This window comes from Panthera leo, chromosome A1 (genome assembly GCF_018350215.1).
Source record: "Panthera leo isolate Ple1 chromosome A1, P.leo_Ple1_pat1.1, whole genome shotgun sequence".
Classification (NCBI taxonomy): Eukaryota; Metazoa; Chordata; class Mammalia; order Carnivora; family Felidae; genus Panthera; species Panthera leo.
Genome location: NC_056679.1, coordinates 168,345,954 through 168,367,242, shown reverse-complemented (window position 1 = coordinate 168,367,242; position 21,289 = coordinate 168,345,954). Strand labels below are relative to the sequence as shown.

The 21,289-nt window shown below is 38.0% G+C and overlaps 1 long non-coding RNA gene across 1 annotated transcript in view; it reads right to left on the bottom strand.

Annotated features, from left to right (window-relative positions):
• Nucleotides 1-20,347, bottom strand: part of LOC122223814 — a 34,924-nt gene extending 14,577 nt beyond the window's left edge. Inside the window, exons 1-3 of the long non-coding RNA XR_006204499.1 lie at nucleotides 20,072-20,347; nucleotides 17,972-18,063; nucleotides 9,621-9,725 (exon numbers count right to left, since the gene is read on the bottom strand). This is a non-coding gene — a long non-coding RNA (uncharacterized LOC122223814). The remainder of the gene's footprint in view (nucleotides 1-9,620; nucleotides 9,726-17,971; nucleotides 18,064-20,071) is intronic.
• Between the last annotated feature and the right edge of the window lie 942 nt (nucleotides 20,348-21,289).

Here is a 21,289-nt window from a genome sequence, read left to right as displayed (position 1 = left end):
TCAGGTCCCAAAGTCAGAATGGATGAGCAAAGCTGGCTCAGGGCAGAGCAGCAAAAACTGGGAGGCAGTGAGCTGACTGGGGAATGCAGGCCACTTCAAAGGCACCAGCCTACAGTGGCCATGTGGGATTGCAGGCCCAGAGAGGCCAGAGGCAGCCAGGAATCTGGATGTTTATGTAATATCTTAAACTTTTTCACTGTCAGCAACTTTTTTTTTAATACCACTCAGTAGGTGAAATCAAACATATTATGTATTTTGTGGTAGGCTGAATAATGGCCCTTAAGATATTCAGATGCTAATCCCTGGAACCTTAAATATGTTACCTTATGTGGCAAGAGGGACTCTGCAGATGTGATTAAATTAAGGACCTTGAGATGTGGAGATCATTCTGGATTCTTTGAGCGGACCCTAGATGTAGTATCAAGTGTCCTTAGAACAGGGGGAAATGGGGAGATTTGGATTACAGATGAGAAGTAGGAGAGGAGATGATGGAAGCGTGAAGCAGGAGTGATGTGAGGAAGGGGTCAGGAGCCAAAGAATGCAGGCAGTCTCAGAAGCTAGAAAAGGCAAGAAAATGGATTCTCTCCCAAAGCCTCCAGAAGGAACCAACCTTGTAACACATTAAATTTAGCCCAGTGAAACTGATCTCAAATGTGTGGACTCTAGAACTAGAAAACAATTAATCTGTGTTATTTTAAGCCACCAAGTTCATAGCAGTTTGCTACAACAGCCACAGGAAAATAATAGATCTTCCAACCTGATTCAGCTCTTTGAGTTGTCAGTGGCATGTGTGTTTGTGTGCCCAGCTTGACATTAGACTATAGAGGTGGCCTGGTCCAAGCTCTTGGTATTCTACCTGCTACCCCATTTGGAAACATTTGTTTATGTGTCATTCTACCCTATTAGATACTGTGAATTCACCAGAGACAGGGACTGCCTCTCACTCTCTCTGTGTTTCCATTGCCTAGCAGAGCACTTGGCACATATTCTTTGCTTCTCAATAAATAAAAGGCAAGGTAGAAAGGGAGGCTGGAGCCAAATCACCAAGGTCTTATTTTTACCATGCCAAGAAATTTGAATTTTATATTGAAGGAGATGGGGAACAAATAAAATATTTTAAGCATAGGAAGGACATGATGGTTTTGCTTCTTAGAAACTGACAATACCTTAAGGACAATTTAGAAAAGCACAACTGAAAACAGGAGATTGGTTAGAAAGCTGTTGCAGTAACACAGGAATCCTGTAAAGCAAGACTAAGTTAGTAGCAGTAGGGATATAAAGAAAATTGATCATATATTGGGGTTTAAATTGATGGGACTTAAAGATTGGTTCAGGGCCGCCTGGCTGACTTAGTCAATAGAGCATGTGACCCCTGATCTCAGGGTCATGAGTTCAAGTCCCACACTGGCCACAGAGCTTACTTAAAAAATTTTTTTGTTAATAAAAAATAAAGACTGGTTCAATATTGTAAGACAGAAAAGGAGAAGTCTTAATTAACTCTCAGGTTTGTGGTGGCAAAAGTAAGGTGGAAAAGGAGAAGTATAGGAAAGAAAATGAAATCAGCTTTGACAGGTTGAGATTATAGTGCCCATGGGACATCAAAATGGAACTATTCAGTTGATTATATTTTCTTGAGTTTACAAGGGCAGTTTGAGGTAGAGATAGAGATTCTATCTATCAACAATAGTTGAAGCTATGAGTTGTGATGACATGACTTACAGGATGTGCATACATCAAGAGAAAAAGAGAGGAGGATAGAAGAGAAAAGAGAAGGGGTGAAGCTCAAGACTAGTGGCATTTAAGAGAAAAAATACAGAAGAGTATCTCTTAAAGTAAATAAAGGGCAAATAATCAGAGAAAGGAAGAAAAGTCCAAAGAAAGACAAGTTACTGAAACCAAAGGTATGAAAAGACCAAAAAACAGCGATGTGGTTATCAGGGTCAAACACAGAGAATAACTGAGATTTTAAGACTGAAATTTGTTTAAGAAATTTAGCAACTACAAGAAAATAAATTTCCTTAGCAAAAGAAATTTCAGTGGTATGGCAAGATGAGGGCATCAGGCAGAATCAGACTGCAGTGGACCAACTAGTAAATGAAAAGGCAGGAGTATGAATACAGTGAGCAGAGATGGCGAGATCAGCTCTAGATACACATTGCAATTAAATTGGTAGGTTTCTTGGGGAAAACTGAAGAGGTTTCTGCCTTATTAATTCTATTTTGTCTGTAAAGTGGGAGTCAAGATCCTTTCTTGAGAGCAATGATGAGTTAGAAGATATAAAGGGAGGGGCGCCTGGGTGGCTCAGTCGGTTAAGCGTCCAACTTCAGCTCAGGTCACGATCTCGCGGTCCGTGAGTTCGAGCCCCGCGTCGGGCTCTGGGCTGATGGCTCAGAGCCTGGAGCCTGTTTCCGATTCTGTGTCTCCCTCTCTCTCTGCCCCTCCCCCATTCATGCTCTGTCTCTCTCTGTCTCAAAAATAAATGTTAAAAAAAAAAAAAGAAGATATGAAGGGAATAATGAAGGCTTGAAATAGTCACCAAAATGATGGCGAAAGAGCTGAATAAATTCCAGGCAGCAAGGAAGATTAGCATACACTGGAGACCATCAATCCATGAAGGTTCCATACCAAACCAGTTGTGTGGTTCTTCTCCATGGCTGGTACAGTGAAAACAAGGACCAAAGAGTTAAGAGTATCTGTAGATCATGGATCTCTGCCAGAAGGAAGAAGTGGACCCAGGACCAAGCTGATGGCCTGAGAAACAATGAAGGGATTAAGAGACAGGATATTAGGGGATAAGGCAGTAAGAGAACCAAAATGATAGGATGTCCTAGTCATATAAGAACATTTAGGGGTCTAATGTTTAAGTGGGGTCCAATCTAGTTCAAGGATCAGCCATGGAGCAGGTGACTAAGTGGGAGGTGGCAAAAGTTCTTAGAGCCACAGAGGGTAGGAATCCTAAGGCAAACATAATGCTAATAGAATAGATAGATACTGATGTCACACAGAATGACTTCAGGTAAGGAATAATGCAACCATTTGATGAAGTAATATAAAGCCCCACTCTGCCTCAGGTACTGCATTAAGTGATGGGTCAGACCCTACATGAACTAAAAGAGTGTACAATATTGTTGAGAGTAAAAGTGGTAAATAAATATATCCCATTTAATATGTGATAAATAGTAATTGATATGGAATACCCACCTAACTGTAGTGGGCAAAGGAGAAGGTGTAGTCAACAACTTGGCAAGTTCACAGAAGACTTCACCAAGAATGTAATACTTGCCAGAGTTACTAGAAAAAGTTACATTAGGAAGTAAATAGCTGACAATGATAAAGAGGAGTAAAGGGCAGCCAGTCCTAATGACATGCAAGTGAAGAGCTGCAGGCACAAAAAGTTTGCAACACAGAAATGACATCTCCCCTCCATAGCTCTGGCTGCCCTAAGTGCCACCTAAACTATTCAGCACACCACTGCCACACCTACTGGCCTCAAATACTACTTTCAAGACTTCAGTTTCCTTCTTACATCTTTCCATTTTTTACCAGTTCCTTCACCAGTTCCTTTTTAAAGTGAACAGTCTCAATTCTTATATCACAGAGGAACAAATGTGAAAAACATTTGTTTTACTTGCCCAACATCCCCATCCCAACAGTATTTCCCACCACTTACCTATCAAGTACTTCTGCAATGTGTCACCTGCTTCCCGTCTTTCTCATTCATGAACGCTCATGCTCATCCCATGTTCTCCACGTGTGTTCCCTGTCTGTAATATTTCTCCCAGTTTTCCCATCTAAATTAGTTCATTTCTCCTGGCCTCGGTGAAGTTCCATGACTCCCATGATGCCTTTCCTTGACCATCTCTGAATTAGTTTACTATGTATTATAGCCTTTAGAACTGTGCTGTCTCCTCATATTCTCTAACAGTTCACATGTGCTAGACCTATCTTTTCAAATAAGGTTCCTGAGGACAGAGACCTTGCTTTATACCCCTAGTGGTTTGTACAGTGTTGAACACACATCAGTACCAAACTAATATGGTAGTAAGTACCTGAGTCAGATCTCATTTTTTAATTCAAGATTTGTTCCTCATACTGAATTCTTTTTATTTGTGAAATGAAGAACCTGTACCCTAATCACTCAGATCCCTTTCACCTGCTGCAATCTGAGTCTAACAAATGCTAATTATTTTATTTGATCAGAAGCTGTGATAGTACACATCAAGAATATCACATGGGTGCCTGGGTAGCTCAGACAGTTAAACGTCTGACTTTGGCTCAGGTCATGATCTCATGGTTCATGAGTTCGAGCCCCATGTTGGGCTCTGTGCTGACAGCTCAGAGCCTGGAGCCTGCTTCAGATTCTGTGTCTCCCTCTCTCTCTGCCCCTCCCCTGCTCATGCTCCATCTCTCTGTCTCTCAAAAATGAATGTTAAAAAAAATTTAAAAAAAAGAATATCACATTGCTTTGATTCTAAGATTCTATCACATAGCATGCACCATATTTAAAAGGAAAGTAAATATATTTCAATGTACACTTTAATTCTAAGAGTCAAGTTTAATAAATAATTATTAAATTCATTCAGCAAATATTTATTGAGTACCCATTACATGCCAGGCATAATTCTAGGCTCTATAGGACTTTGTAGTATATAAAGTAGACAAGGTCTTTGCTCTCTTGGAGCTTATATTCTAGTATAAACAGACACTAAATAAACATATAATATCAGGTATGCTATGTCACTTACATGTCACTCAGTGCTATGGAGAAAAATAAAGCCTAGAAAAAGGATACAGAGACATGGGGTTTGTTATAGATGAGGTAGTCATCTTAATTTTAACATCACACAGTAAAGATATGGGTATTCTTATAGACATGGACACAGGTATGTATAGCTATAAACAGATACAGCTATGGATACATAGATAAGTACAGATGTCAATGTTCTAGACACAGCACTATGTGCCATGTAATGAGCTTAAGTGTATCATGCTCACAAGCTTATTTAATCTTTCCAACAATCCTTTGAAATGCACTCTCCCATTTTACAAATGAAAAAAAAAAAAAAAAAAAAAACCTCATATTCAGAGAGTAACATGTCCAAAGTCACTCAGAAAGTGTCAGTACTGGAAACCATACTGAATTTGCAACATACTGATTTTCTTGCACAAAAATATTTTAAATTAGAATGGGAAGAAAAACCATCATGTATTCTGATTGCCAGGAAAAGAAATGTATTTTCATTTTAGGGACACCTGGGTGGCTCAGTTGGTTTAGTGTCTCACTCTTGATTTCGGCTCATGTCATGATCTCACAGTTAATGAGTTCAGGCCCCCATTGGGGTCTGCGCTAGGAGGGCGGAGCCTGCTTGAGATCCTCTTTCTCCCTTCTCTCTGCCCCTCCCCAGTTCATGCTCTCTTTCACTCTCTCTCAGAATAAATAAACTTTAAATAATGTATTTTTGTTTTAAATATGTCTTTGGCTTTGTTGGTTAATCATCTGACTTCGGCTCAGGTCATGATCTCACAGTTCGTGTGTTTGAGCCCCACATTAGGGGCTCCACCATCAGTGCAGAGCCCACTTCAGATCTTCTGTCTCCTCTTTCTCTGCTCCTCCCCTGCTTGCACACTGTCTCTCTCAAAAGTAAATAAAATTTTTTTAAATACATAAATATGCCTTAAAAGGTCAGAGGTCTTTTGTGTATTTAAGAATTGTGATGGATTATATCACCATAAAAGCCAATAACAGCTGAATATGAAGAAAACTCCAAGTTACATGGTTATACAAAAAACAAAGTTGTAAAAATGTAATATATAATGCTGCCATTTATACATAAAAGTGGACCATTTTCCTTATTTGTGTATATATGCACAATATATCTCCCGAGATTAAAAAAAAAATGTTGGTAACAGTGGTTGCCCTAGACATGAGTAAGGAGACTTCCTTTTTACTGGTATATAACTCTTAAAATTTTTTCATGTGCATGTGTTGCTTATTTACAAATAAAGCTTTAAATTTTTAAATGGGATAATTGATGTCAACAGGACACCCAAAATTGCAGATAGAATAATCTTGTACAAAGAGATCCTTTTCTTAACAAAACATAAAAATGTTCCACAAGAGAGCTTTCATTAATGTGTAGCCACACTGAAAATTGATGTTATGATAAGCTTGGCCTACTGTATGATTGTTGAACCACATTCCTCTATAAGCAAAGAATAAATGAACAATTGGAAAATAGCCAGAAAGTAGAAAGTGACAACATAAACAATCTAAGCACTGTAAAGTTTTTTTTCCATCAGACATCTAAAGAGTGATAAGAGCTCAAAAGGTACTTGTAAGTATTCAAGAATAAAAATTTAGATTATTTTTCAAACCTTTCCTCCTATATAACATTTTCCCTTTCAACTTCCAAATATCCACCAAGATTACAAAGGAACAAGTCTTTCACAAGAAAGTCGTGGGAAATAAAAATGAGAATATCAGGGTTCTCTTTGTATAAAATTACAAGAATGCCAAATGCCAGCATTATCTGGTTACTTAATGTATTTTAAATGTAAAATAAGTTTACACTAATCCTTTGCCCTTTTGAGTCATGAAATATAAGTTTTTAGCTATAACAGGTATAGCAAAACGTTTTACCTAATTCAAATTCATGCCTCTGCATTGAAAAAGGAGGCAGAGTCCAGGGTACCTCAGTATAATCTACTGGGAATTTAGACCTGTAATTAGCTACCTTTGGTATCATCACTTGCTGTTCAATATCACTGCAACTGAGAAAGCATTTATCTGGCAATAAAAAGCTTTTTATATGTTATATGTGTCAGCTTTGTGTAGTTAGTCAGATCTGTAATTAACTCTCCTTTATAAGCTTTGTAGAAGAATGTAGGAGTACGGGTAGTGAAATCATGGCAGGTTGATGCCCTGTGTCATTTTGTGGACTAGTTATGGTGCCAAAAAAAGAAAGGGGCCGAGTCAACACCAGTTGGAACACAGCATCACAGAGATCTTTAATTTCTAGGATTATTTAGAAATAGATAATGATGGTATGACATACACTGACCCTGAATCTCTAGAATTGTGGGCACTTTGCTTCAAAATTTTATTCGCAGTGGTGAGGTTGCCACTCAAGTTTTCTTCCTTCCTGACAGGGCAGGTGGATCACTGAGATGGCTGCCTACACTGAAAAAACAGTGTACATGTTTAAAGCAGAAATTTCATCAGCATAAAACTAACTGGGCAGAAATGAGGCTCTTTTGACCTTACCATCATTAGCATCTTGTAACCAAACAACTCAGATACCTTTGAATCCTTTGCTGGGTTCCATGAATTATTAAGTGGAGAGTCTGATGGCTTGCCCAATTAATGATATACATTTTATTTCCAGGAAGGATTCATTCATCTCTAATAAGTGTTTACCATGTTGTGAGATTTAAAAAAATAATAAAACATTTGGAATTTGGGTCAAGAAAACCTACAGGATTTATGTGACTCATTAATAAGTAGAATAAAATAACCTTCATCTTGAATGTAAAAAAATAAATACAGCAAATTTTCCATTAGAGTCGTTTCAAAATGGAGAAGAAACATAATGGAAAAGATTCCCTTTGACAAAATATAAACGTTGAGATGGGAATAACAATTACAAAAATTACCTATATAACTAGATATATAAAGGGTCCATGACAAGAGAGTGTATCAGTCATATATGTGAACCATATACTGGAGACAAGAAATCCTCTCATCTGAAAAAAGTGCCAGAAACCATCCAATGTCTACAAGTGGACCTGGTGTCTCACCTTCTGTGCATGCAACCAGATTTTTCGAACCCGTTTCCTTTAAAGCCTTGCACACATATACATGAGTGATTAAGTAATCATTTTTTCCCATCCATTCTGATGTAGCAAGACAACATTCAGGCTCCTTTACACAAAGAAGGCTTGTGCCAGGAGAAGTAAAGATATATACAAAGAAGGGAAAACAATTTTGCTCAAATCACTAGCCTTCCTGTGTTGCTCCATCATCCCTGACTGAATAGACGTACCAGACATAAGACAAGATAATGGGAAGAACATAAAAGAGATAATAATATTCTTTCCTTCTGAAGAATCTTCCTACTGAAGAAGGAACATACATTTGTTCAGAGCAGATAAGAGCATACTCAAAGACAGTATTTGATCAGCTTCCCAATGGGAAAAACTATGCAGTTACAGGCAATTAAAAGGATGAGAAGGTAGGAAAATTTGCCTTAACTCAAAGCAACAGTTTAAATATTATGTATAGGTAAAAGCAAGCAAGGGATATCCAGGAAACAATGAAGCCATGTCACAAATAGGTAGAGAAGGGAAAGGGGTCAATTTAGAAGAATAAGACATACAAAATAGAGACTCTAGATATGTTCCTTTTGACATTAAATACTCTCTTGACATTAAATACTTGGAAGGTTTGAGCAAGGTAATAACCAAGTGAAAATAACTTATGTACAAGTATAGAGCTTAGCTATATAAAAAGTCCCTAAAATTTTTGTTTTTTTTTTTTTAATTTATTTATTCTTTTTAAGTAGGCTCCAGGCTCAATGTGGGGCTCCAATTCAAGATTCTGAGATCAAGAGTCGCATGGTCCTCCAAATGAGCTAGCCTGATGTCCCTGAAATTTTTAATTTGTTATAAAAGCATATTACTTAACCAAAAGTTGCATCCTCATCTGGACATGGTTGAGAACATTCGAAGTAAGTAACAGGAGCCTTTAAATATCCAGGGGGTACAAATCACAAACCAATATACTAAGGTTACCCCATTCACCATTGGAAAACTGACTTTCACACAGAGCTTGTTCACTCTTATTTTAGAAATGATCTAACTCCCCTCTCCATTGCGGATTAGAAGCAAGAAATTAAAAGGGGTAGCTTCTAGATTCGGGCGTTCTCACAGTTGTAATAATTGATGGTTGGCAGTGAGACAATGAAGGAAGCAGAAAAAGTATTAAAAATAGTTATTAATTGAGAGATGTGGGTATTTACTTGAAACTGAGGTCAATTACCTCAGTAAAACAAAAATCTTCATTAAATCATTTGAATGCTTTATTTTCATTCTCTAATAATTTTGTTCCTATAACAGCATGAAGCAGTTCAAGCCAACCAATGATGATCTAAAAATGTACCAAAAAGCCAACCTTTCTCTGACTTTCTGACCAATTTTAAATGTTATATCCTTTTATTTAGTTTCCCATTATAACATGTGACTGCACTCACACTAGACATTTAGAATATTTGCTCAAAGAGAGCTGAAAGAAGGCTACTGTCCAACTGCAATAGCTTCCTTGTAATGCTGTAATCACGTTTTTGCAAGGAAATAACAAATTTTTAAATAACAGTGTTTAAAGGCATACATGGTCTAAGAAAATGTCTCTTTTTTACCAGGCAGAGTTCTTGCCAACACAGTTCTCTTCTCATTGATTTCATATCATACAAACTGGTGTAAGTGAACATATAAAAATGGAAATTGCTTCAAGGCTGAACGCAACCCTGATAAAGCAGTCATACTTTGTTGCATTTCTATATTAACCATTAACCCACAAGAAACTGAAAACATGCTAAAGTGTAGCCCAGGGTCTCTCTTTGTACCTTGGGCTGCCAGACTCCTGTCCAAACGTGTCAGGAAACACAGATGAGGATGGAATCATCGTGTACAAATCCAGAGTTCCTTTCTGGCACCACATGTTGTAATGCCTAAAAACAAGGGGGGAATAATAATCATAGCAATGTATTTTGACTAGTTATTATGCCCAGGTACTGTTCTAAGCTTGTTCCTTAAATTAACCCATTTAATTTTTTTTAAAAAGCACTATTAGACAGGATTATTAGATCTAAGTACAAGGCAAATGTGGCTGAGAGATTAAGTAACTTGACCATGATCACAAAGCTGGGAAGCAGAGCCGAAATTCCAAAGCATGTCTATCACATGGAAACTCTTAGGTACCTCAACTGAAATTTCCTCTTCTACTGATTAATTACTGTACCTTTCAACCAAATACTAAGATTTGTTTTATGATTATAGCATTGACAAGATGATACAGCACCAATATTTCCCTAATTATTGCTATCTGTCACTCCAGTTTTACAAATAGGGTAAAGGACAGCAAAGCAGAATTCTAAAACACAACACCAGCAACCTAGAGTACACTTTTTGCTCTACAGGAAAATGTCAACAACTCACTTTGTGGCCCCCTCCTCAATATTAACAGAAGTCTTCACTGTAACTGTTTGCATCCTTGTTAAGGCAAATATAGGCATATCATGCTCTTGAGATTTGGTGTATGGTTTCACCATTGCATTATTCAGGATTCTTTCAATTGCAAAAGGCAAAAACCAACTCAACTAACCTAAGCTACCATAATATTAAGGGTTCACTACTGGCTTCACATGAAGCTAGATCTAGGTACTCAAGCGGTGTAGTTTGTATATCCTCCATCCACCCCCCAGCTTGGCCTACCCCATGCTGCCTTCATTTTCAGGCTGGCCTCAAGTAGTGGCAAAATGGCCGTAAGAAGGTATAGGCTTAGCAACCCCAAAAAACAGAAGAGAGTTTCTCTTTACCACTGGTTCCAGCAGAAAGTCTCAAACTGATATTTACAACGGTGACTGGCCTGCCTGTATCACATAAACTGCCTCTGAACTAGTCTCTAGGCCACGGCATATACTGCTCTCAACTTCCATGCACCAACCACTGGCTCTAGAGGTAGGTTCAACTCCAGCTGAACCAAAGGCCTCAACTGAATCAATGAAAGAGGGTAGTTCCCTATAGGAGAATATTTTTACCCCGATATAGGGAAACAGATGCTGAGTACAGATAAGCCACAAATGTCCATTATTTCTTTCCTGGCATGCCAGAATAAGTTGCCATCTTGTCATCACTTTAAGCAGATTTTGAGTTCAAAATGACTTCCTTATAATGGACTAACCTGTACTGAATCAAACAAGAGCAAGCTGAAGAACATTAACAAGGTTTCACTGAATCATATCAATGCAGATGTGTAGACATAGCAGTAGCAGCAGAAAACTTAGGCAACTATAGCAGTCATAGGTGGTGGGGCTAATTTGGGCAAAGGCAACCTTTAGCAGAGAGGGCAAAGAGGCACTGCTAGTAAAGTACTTTGCCACATCACAGTCAACAGGTCAAACTCACATGATAATGTTTACTGTGAAAGTAAATGCAAATAATATATGCATCAGACTTTGTAGTTTTGCAAATAGGCAGAGAACAATGTTGTCAGCAGTAATATCTTTAATGCCGAGAATGCTATTTGGAAATAAAATAAGAAAGAACTTCAATATTCTCCTGCACACAAAAGTTACCCTAATTTAATCCAATTTGTCATGCTACACAGGTTTCCATTCATTGCTGTTACCCAATTTAAATAGTTCTCTTCTTATAAATATATTGTGTTAAGAAGTTTCATTTGGAAGAAGGAGAAGAAGGAGAAGAGGAAGAAGCAGAAGAACTTGTTTCATTTGTAAGTCAGTGTTTTTAAAATTTGAGTCCATTTTCCCATTGAAAATGTATAAGAAATGGAGACTGGGTTCCAAGGCTAGACCATTAGTATCAATCAAGTAATCTGTATGTGCTTAATATAGAGCCTAACACACTGCAAACACTTCACAGATTATAGATGTTATTATTTGTTATAATATGGTAAGCATGAACAAAACAATCAAAATGGTTTTTTTAAATACTAAGAGTTAAGCTAATGAGTATTTACAAAAATGACAGGAACACTCAGTTACTATGAAAAAACAAGCCATTTGTTTTAATTCCCAATTCCACTTCATATAAGAAGGTATTTAGGGGTGCCTGGGTGGCTCAGTCAGTTAAGCATTCAACTCTTGATTTCAGCTCAGATCATGATCTCAAGGTTCATGGGATCAAGCCCCTCTCTGAGCTAACTGTGCAAAGCCTGCTTGGGATTCTCAATCTCTCTGTCTCTCTCTCAAAATAAATAAATAAACATTTTTTTAAAAAGATGGTATTTAATATATTTCAGCTTAATGAATGTTTATTATTGCAAAAAAAAAGAAGTAGGGAATTATCTTAATATGTTTCAGAACAGAATACTATTTAAATTATGATATAATTAAATTTTGGGATTCTATGTAGCTGCAAAACTGAATTAAATATTTTGAGTACAACTAGATCCATACAGCTGGGAATATTTAATGAATTGCTTTTTATTTACCAAGAACTTTTCATAATTTCTCCTTCCACATGCTTACATCCGATGAAATTCCATTTATAAATTGAGGACACGGTATATTGCTATTACCAAAAAAAGAACTGTAATAGGGACACAGCCATAATTGAATTTACATCTTAATTATTTACACTCTTCTCTTTGCAGCCTGAATATTCTATGCCTCAGAGCTGTTTTGCAGACAAAATATCATCCAGGATTAGTAATGCAGATACTCTTTTGACATAAGTGACAAGTTCTTTTGGGTAACTCACATAATGTCTCAGTAAAATTTACTTCATTTAAGAATTAATTCCACAGATCTATTATGGAATAATCTGATGCTAATTTTGACATTTTTTAAATTACTTAAATGCTAAAGATACCTAACTGCTATCATTTATCTGACCATTTTTGTTTTAGGACGATTTGGGAGAGAATTTTTTCAATCAGAAGTCCTTAAGAAAAAAAATAAATGTAGATAATCATGGGTGCCTAAAAAAATTTAATGAGTTAGTGTCAATAAGACTGCCTCACTAGGGTTTAGACTTCTACTTTCCAAGTATCTGGCTTACTGCTACCTATAAAAGAGATAAAATAGAGATACCAGATTGATTGAACTTTGCTTCATTTTTTTTCATTCACTCAGTAACTAGTTCTGGAGCACCTATTATGTGTCAGGCATATTTCTAGGTTCTAAAAGGAGACAGGAGTAAATAAGACAAAGTTCCAATCCTCCAAGGAACTTAATTCTGCTTGAGAAAGAAAAAAAAACAAATTACTAGGTAGTATTATTCCTCCAATGAAGAAAAATAAAGAGGATAAGGACAAGGTTGGGGAGAGAAGGATAGTGATCAGGGAAGTCCTTTCTGAAGAACTGACACTTGAAACTCAAATAAGAAAGTAAGCCATGCAAAAATTAGAGTGCAAAGGCCCTGAGATGCACAAATCTCACTGTGTTACAGAACAGCAAGACCATGGTAGCTAGAACAAAGTGAAAAGGTCAGAGGGAAAATGATAAAAGATGAAGTCACAGAAGTGGGAAGAGCCAGACCCTACAGAGCATGCAGGTCACGGTAAGGAGTTTGCGTTTACTTTAATTGCAATGGGAAGCCATAGGATAGTTGGGAATAAGACAGTGACAGGACAGGAAGTCCGGAAAAGAGGCTTTAAGGAGGCAAGGAGACCATTTCAATCTGGGCAAGGTATGACACTATTGCACTATTAAAATATTGACTCTATACTGCCTAATATCCAAGATGAAACTAAAATTGTTTCTGTGCAAGTGCCATGTTGGGAACAGAAAAATCAGCCATTTAGCTGAAGCGGAAAAGATGCAGCTAGAATAAAATACCTGTTTCTATAATGACTGTAGAGAAACTGCTCACCTGAAGGCTTACCTGAAGTACCAATTTACAGAGGTTCTTTGTGGATGGATGCTAAATTAGAGAAGAGTGTAAAAGGTCACAATATTCTGAAGTACATATAACACGTTATCTCCCACCCCCTCCTCCTGTGACAACCTGGCTTCTGGGTGTTGTTATGAATAGAAAAGCATGATGGGCACTACAGGCAATAAACAGCTTCTTCCAAAGTAAAATGCTGCCATCTTGAGGTCTCCAGAGAACAAAAATAATGTGAAAAACCAAACAAAAAAACCCTGTGTCTATTTGTTGTTTCTATATGCAAGGTATTCGATTTGGGGGAAAAAAATCATGAAGGCCATTAATTTAAAAGAATCAAGAAGTCATCTAACCAGTCTCATGCTCTTGCTTTGCTTGATTCAACCTGTGCTCTATAGTGGGCCTTAAATTCATTGTAGGTAGAGGGTATGTTTGGATTTTTTTCTCCTCTGTAGCAGCTAACACTAGCCCTAGTACCTTTTCAAATGATAAATCTTCTGCATCCCTTTCATGATCTGGACCTATTCAGGTTTTTTATTTATTCAATTTTGGTAATTTATATTCTTCTACAAAAACATCAATTTCCCAGATTTTTAAATTGTCATAGAGTTGTACATAATATTCTTCCATAAAAGTTTGAGTCTCTCGTCTACCCATGGTTATGTATTATTTTTAATCATTACTGTTACATCCTTTTTACTTTCTCATTTATTGTAGAATTTTGAGCAGAAAAAAATGACAAACTTGGGACCATTTAGGAAATAGCTATCTCATCTCTAATTAGTAATAACTGGAATCTGAACCAAAGAAAACCAGATTTAAAGGATCCTGCAAAACAAATCAGCAGGAAATGGTGACTACTGATATCTGTTTATAAGAGAAAGGAAAAGGTTAACATGATGTTGCAGTTTCTAGCCTAGGATGATAACCAAAGGGAGAGAATAATGATTTCCCCTGAGGACATCTGAATTTCAGGTGATGGAAGGATAGCCTTGTGAAAAAGTCCAATCAGTTTGGAGCTGTAAATACAAATCAAAGCTAGGGATTATAGCTGAAGCTGTGACAATGCATAGATCAGATGGAAAAAATTATACAGGGAGAGAAAAAAGTGAGTGTATTAAAATGTCAATAATTAAGAGTTTTTTCTAAAGACTTACACTTTTGGGCAGCTGAATAAAATCAGAGAGCATATTAGAGAAGCCCAAAAGGTCAAGAATTTTAAGGAAGAGGTTTAAAAAAAGCACAGCACAAAAGATGCAACAGACTAAAATGATGAAGATTTGACTACACAGAAAGAAAAACTTTAATGTGGAACAAAGTACCATCAATAACCAAATTAAAATTTTGTTTTTATATAAAAAAAAAAACTATTTCTAACATGCCTGACCAGTCACAGGACTGGTCCTATTTCCCTAATACATGAGCACTTAAAAATCAATACGAAAGCCATAAAAGAATAAACTGATAAACTGAACTTTAACAAAAACTAAAACATTTGCTCTGTGAAAGGCTCTATTAAGAAGATGAGGGGGCACCACCGGCGACTAAGTGTCCAACTCTTAATATCCCTTCAGGTATTGATCTCAAGTTCACAGGATCAAGCCCCACTTGGGGCTCTGTGGTGTCAGCGAGGAGACTACTTGGGATTCTCTCTCGCCCTCTCTCTTTGCCCCTCTACTGCTTTCCTTCTCTCTCTGTCCACATGCAAGTGCAGACGCGCACACTCCCTCTCAAAATACATAAATAAACTTTTTTTTTTTTTTTTAAAGGTGAGAGGCACCTAGGTGGCTCAGTCAGCTAAGCATCTGACTCTTGATTTCAGCTCAGGTCATGATCTCACAATTGTGAGATTGAGCCCCACGTTGGGCTTTGTGCTGACAGTGCAGAGCCTGCTTGAGATTCTCTCTCCTGCTCTCTCTGCCCCTCCCCCACTTGCTCACGTGCTCCCCCGCAAGATAAATAAATGAACAAACAAAACAAAAAAAGAAGATGAGAAAACAAGCTGCAGACAAGAGAAAAATAGTTGCAAACAACCTACCTGACAGGGAATTTCATCTGGAATTTATAAAGAATTCTCAGATCTCAATAGCAAAAACAAATAAACAACTCAATAAGAAAGAACAACTCTAAAAGACATGGGTAAACAGATATTTTACCCAAGATGAGTTATGAATGGTAACTAAGAAAGATGAAAAGATGTTCAGCATTATTAACTGTTAGGGAAATGCAAATTAAAACGACAATGAGGTATCATTATACACCTATCAGAATGTCTAAAATAAAAATTACTGATAACACCAAATACTGGCAAGTATGCAGAGAAACTACATTAGTCATACTTTACTGGTGAGATGTAAAATGGTACAGCCACTCTGAAAAATAACTTGGCAGTTTCTTATAAAACTAAATATGCATCTGCTATACTACTACCCAGTAGTCACACTCGTAGAAAATTATCCCAGAGAAATGAAAACTTACATTCACACAAACACCTGTGCATGAATGTTCATATCAACTTCATTCACAACTGTCAACAATGGAAACAACCCAAATGTCCTTCAGTGGATGGATGGTTACACAAACCTTGGTATATCCATATAATGGAATGCTAGTCAGCAGTAAAAAGGATAAACTATTGATGCAAACAACTTGGATGGATCTCAGGGTCATTATGCGTAGTAAAAATGCCAATCTCAAATGGTTACATACTGTACGTTTGTGCTTGTATGCATTCTTAAAATGACGAAACTATAGAGATGGAGAACAGATCAGTGGTTGCTAGGGGACAAGGATGAGTGTGGGAACAACTACAAATTGGAAAGTCCTTTTCAGAGATAAGAGTTCTATCTTGATTATGGTTGTGGTTACACAAATCTACATATGAGATAAAACCGCATAATACTTTACATGCACAGAGGAATAAAAATGGAATAAAGTCTGTAATCAAGTTAACAATTTTGTGCCATTATCAGTTTCCTGGTTTTCATATTGCACTACAGCTATATAAAATGTGATCAATGGGATAAATTGGGTGAAGGGTTCACAGGGCTTTGTGTGCTGTTTTAGCAATTTTGTAGGAGTCTATAATTGTTTTAAAACAAAGATTTTTTTAAGTTATGAGGAAATATGTTATTGCCTAGAATGAAGGACTTCGAAATATGGAAAAATTGCTTTTAACCTTAGTTAGATGGTATATGCAATTGTTTTTGCAATGTTTCATTATTTAATATGTGAAAATAAATTAAAAGAGGAAAAATATCACTATGAAAGTGACACATCAATAGGAAAATAAGCGAAGAACTAGAACAGACCTTTCAGCAAAAGACATACAAAATGGTCAAAAAAACATGTGAAAAATGATCAAGCCCATTCCTTATCAAAGAAATACTAGTTAAAATCAGACATCATTTTTGCCTTTCACATTAGCAAAAATTTTAAAGGCATCTGTGTGACTATAGGGAAATAGGGATCTACGTCCTTGGAACATTTTTGGAAGGCAATCTGGAAATATTTACTAAATTTTTAAGAGTTTTTTTTTAACCTAATAAACTTTTTAAAAGTTTATTTATTTACTTAGAGAGGGAGAGCATGCACAAGTGGTGGAGGGACAGAGAGGGAGACAGAATCCCAAGCAGGCTCCCCACTGTCAGCACAGAGCCCAACACAGGACTAGAGATCCTACCAGCCGTGAGATCATGACTTGAGCTCAAACTGAGAGTCTGTATGCTTACCCAACTGAGTCATCCAGACAGCCCTGTGGTCATTTTTTTGTAATGCTACTATTCTTCTCAAGAATTTATCTAACAGGGGTGCCTGGGTGGCTCAGTTGGTTAAGCATCCAACTCTTGATTTCGGCTCAGGTCATGATCTCAGAATTGTGAGATCCAGTGCTGCCTCTGGCTTGGTACTGGGTATGGAGGCAACTTAAAAATATCCCTCTTCCTCTGCCCCTCTCCCACTCATGTACACCACACAGGCATGCTCTCTCTCTCAAAAAAAAAAAAAAAAAAAAAAAAAAAAGAATTTACCTAATAGAAACAGAGACTGTTCAAAGATCTATGTACACGGATGATCATTGTAATGTTTATCACAGAAGATTTTTACAAACATTTACAAACATAAATATCCAACAATAAGGGATTGTTTGAAAGTTAAGATATGGCCATACAATGAAATATAATAGGGCATTCAATTAATGCTATTTACCAATAACCTATTATTTGTTCTAGTTGCTTTATAGTTATTAACTCAGATAACTATCACAGCATCCCTATAAGGTAGATACTATCATATCTCCATTTTTCAGGTGGAAAAAAATGAACTATAAACAGTTGAAATAACTCACCCAAGATACTCAGCTGGATGTAAGTAGTCCCGGCGTTACACAGTAATGTAGGACCATACAATGACTATGCATACTGAATACGGTGAGGTGAGCTTGATAATCAATAAGAAAATAATTGATATAAAGTTTTTTAATCAAAATATTAAAAATACTCATGCTGTCTATTATAAATGCACAGAAAATAATACAAATAATACTTAATACACTCCAATTTATTTTTTAATTTTTTAATGTTTATTTATATTTGAGAGAGAGAGAGAGACAGCACGAGAGGGGGCGGGGTGGAGAGAAGGAGACAGAATCCACAGCAGGCTCCAGGCTCTAAACTGTCAGCACAGAGCCCAACTCCGGGCTCAAACTCATGAACTGTGAGATCATTACCTGAGTGGAAGTCAGACGCTTAACCGACTGAGCCACCCAGGCATCCGTGTAACGTCATTTTTTAAGTTTGGATAACTTTCCAATATTTTATCCTTAACGCTTTCAATATTGTGAAATATTTCTCATGGTTTCTGTGCTGTGAAGTTTTTGTAAGTGTCACTTCTTCTGGGATATCTTCCTCCCTTCCTTCACAAGCACTTTCTTCATTTATGTCAATGCACCCTCACTGAGTTCCTTGGCTACATATCTAGGGTCTCTCACATAGCAGCAATGTTAACATTCCCCTGGTCAGTCATTCCTTCTAGAAATTCTACTCGAATTTCACTTTCAGCACTATTACTTTTTGTTTCTTTGCTGCCCTTTCATCTTTTTTAGCCAATTCTTTCTTTTTCGTACCCATTTTTCCAAAATGTCACATAGGTTTATCAATGGAAAACATGGAAGCAACATAACTATGTGTTTTATTGGGCACCTGGGTGGCTCAGTTTGTTAAGCATCCCACTTCAGTTCAGGTCATGATCTCATGGTTCATGAGTTCACGCCGCGTGTCGGGCTCTGTGCTGACAGCTCAGAGCCTGGAGCCTGCTTCTCTCTCTATTCCTGTGTCTCTATTCCTCCCCTGCTCATACTCTCTCTTTCTCTCTCTCAAAAATAAATAAATATTAAAAAACAATATGTGCTTTATTATCTGTGTGTGAATTGGTAACAGATGTACAATGACCAATCATCAACAGATTTTGAAAGAAGTGATGTGATTGGTGACTGATCATAATATATATCTATTTTTACATACAGATGTGTGGTTTGAAGAGCTAGCAGCAACATTTTGTTCTTTATGCAATTATTCGCATGGTAAGTGAAATATGAATTGTGTTGTTGAGTCTGGTATTTTTTTAACAAAACCATAGCAACTGAAATTCACGCAAAGAAAGAATTGACTGCAATAGCTTAGCCAGAATTTGAAGACTAGCAGTATGACACCAGAACATTTTCTCTTAACCACTAGGCAATAATACCTCTTAGAAAAGAAATGGTAGGTATATTAAAACTTTGAAATATGTCATTACAGTAGAAAAGAATTGCTAACATATAATATGATCTGATATTTGAAAAAATAAGTTGCAAAAAATAGTCATTTGTGTGTGTATTAACATATTTAAAAAATCTGTAGAAATATTTACCAAACTGTTGATAGCAGTAATTATCTCAAGGTTGGGGTGCAGAGTCTGAGAACTTTATCTTTTATATCATATATTCTCTCTACACAGAGCCAGCATGAAATATGAAGACAATGAAAGGGAGAAGGACAAAAGAGGAGGAAGTGATGGAGGAGGAGACTGCTGTCAATATTGGGGACTGCGCAATGCAAGTAAGACAAGGCTTGTGACACTGAGAAATTGCCCTCATTAATCCTCTCGTCTCTCCTCTTTCAGTCCCTCTCCTGTCTAATATGCTCAAGTATCTCTCATCTTCGTTAAAAATTAAAAAATTCCTTCACCCTGTGGATTCCTCGAGTTCCCATTCTTGTTTTTGTTTGTTTCTATTCTTTTCATGGCCCACGTCTCAGATGCACACTTTTTCTTCCCTATTTCCTCTTGCCCAGCGCTTCCCATCATGTCATAACCCCGTTCCCAAAACAATATCAATGTTGAAATTGTTCTCTCAAAGGTCAGCAAGGGGAGCAAAACAACCTCCTTCCCACTGCCACCCCCACCAAACCTGGTGCAGACATGGCCCGAGCAACCTTCGGGAACACGGAGCTAAGTACGCTGCGCTCTGCGAGCTGTTCTGGTGAGACCAACCCTCCAAGCAGAGGCCGCCAGTCACTGGGGAACAAGCAAGTCCCCGTCTCTACACCGGAAACAGGAACTCTGAAGGGGACAGAGAGGAGCGGTTGCGCAAACTGAGGAGTCGGGTCTACGCAGAGGACTTAGGCGTTGCTGCAGGACCCGGATGCTGTAAACGGCTGGTGTGCGTGCAGGAGCGAGATGGCCCACTGCAGGCTAAAAAGGGGGATACCCCCCGCTTCTGTCCTCCACCACAGTCAACGCAGGATGGGATGTGATTTTATAAAGAAGTAAGCAATGTTTCCTTAGAAAATGACGCCTTTATTACCAAACTCAGTGGACTGTTCTTACCCTCTTTTACAACATACAGTATTAACACGAGGTAATCACAATACCTGTGTAATGCCCCAGAATTTACACAGGTGAGAACCTGCCTCACCTTCCCCTCTGATGGAAGGAATAAAGGAAAAACCTGGTATCCGAAAACCCCTTTGCTCTGGCTTCACGTGCTTTTCTGCCTCATCCAAAGCAGCCCAGAGTGGCAGCCTCATGGGGCTGTGGCCAGCAGAAAGGGAGAGAGAAAGTCCTAGTAGCTGCAGCCACGGATTCGCCCCTCTTCCACACCAGTCGTCTGTCCTTTGATCAGGGGTGGGCGTGAGGCCCTCCTGGCTGTGCAGGATGGAAAAGGATGGATCCAGAGAAGGGGCTTAGATCTCAGCAAAGGCCATTTACCACAGAGCCAAGGATTCAGGCCGTGATCTTGGGGAGGCCAGGTACCCCAAACCTAACCCAAAGTCCTGTGGTGCCTGGTCCCAAAGCAATAAATCCCATGCTGCTCTGCGGACCCCCTTCCTTCTCAGTGGACATAGAGCACATTCCAGAACCAGGAGTGGTGTCACAGACAAATATATTTGGACCTTGTGGGGATGGGGGGACAACTCTGGAAGAGAATTAAGTGTCACTAGGACTCTGGGATGTTAGTGAGAGAAGAAAGAGCTTCATGGGAATGGGATTTTACCCTATCTCTTTACATACCTGGCTCTTTTCTCTCAGGCCTCAGCTCATAAGTCACCTCCTCACTGAAGCCCTCCAAGCGCACCCAGACAAGGCCCACTCTCCTCTAACTCCTCAAAAGTCCTGGTTGTTACCT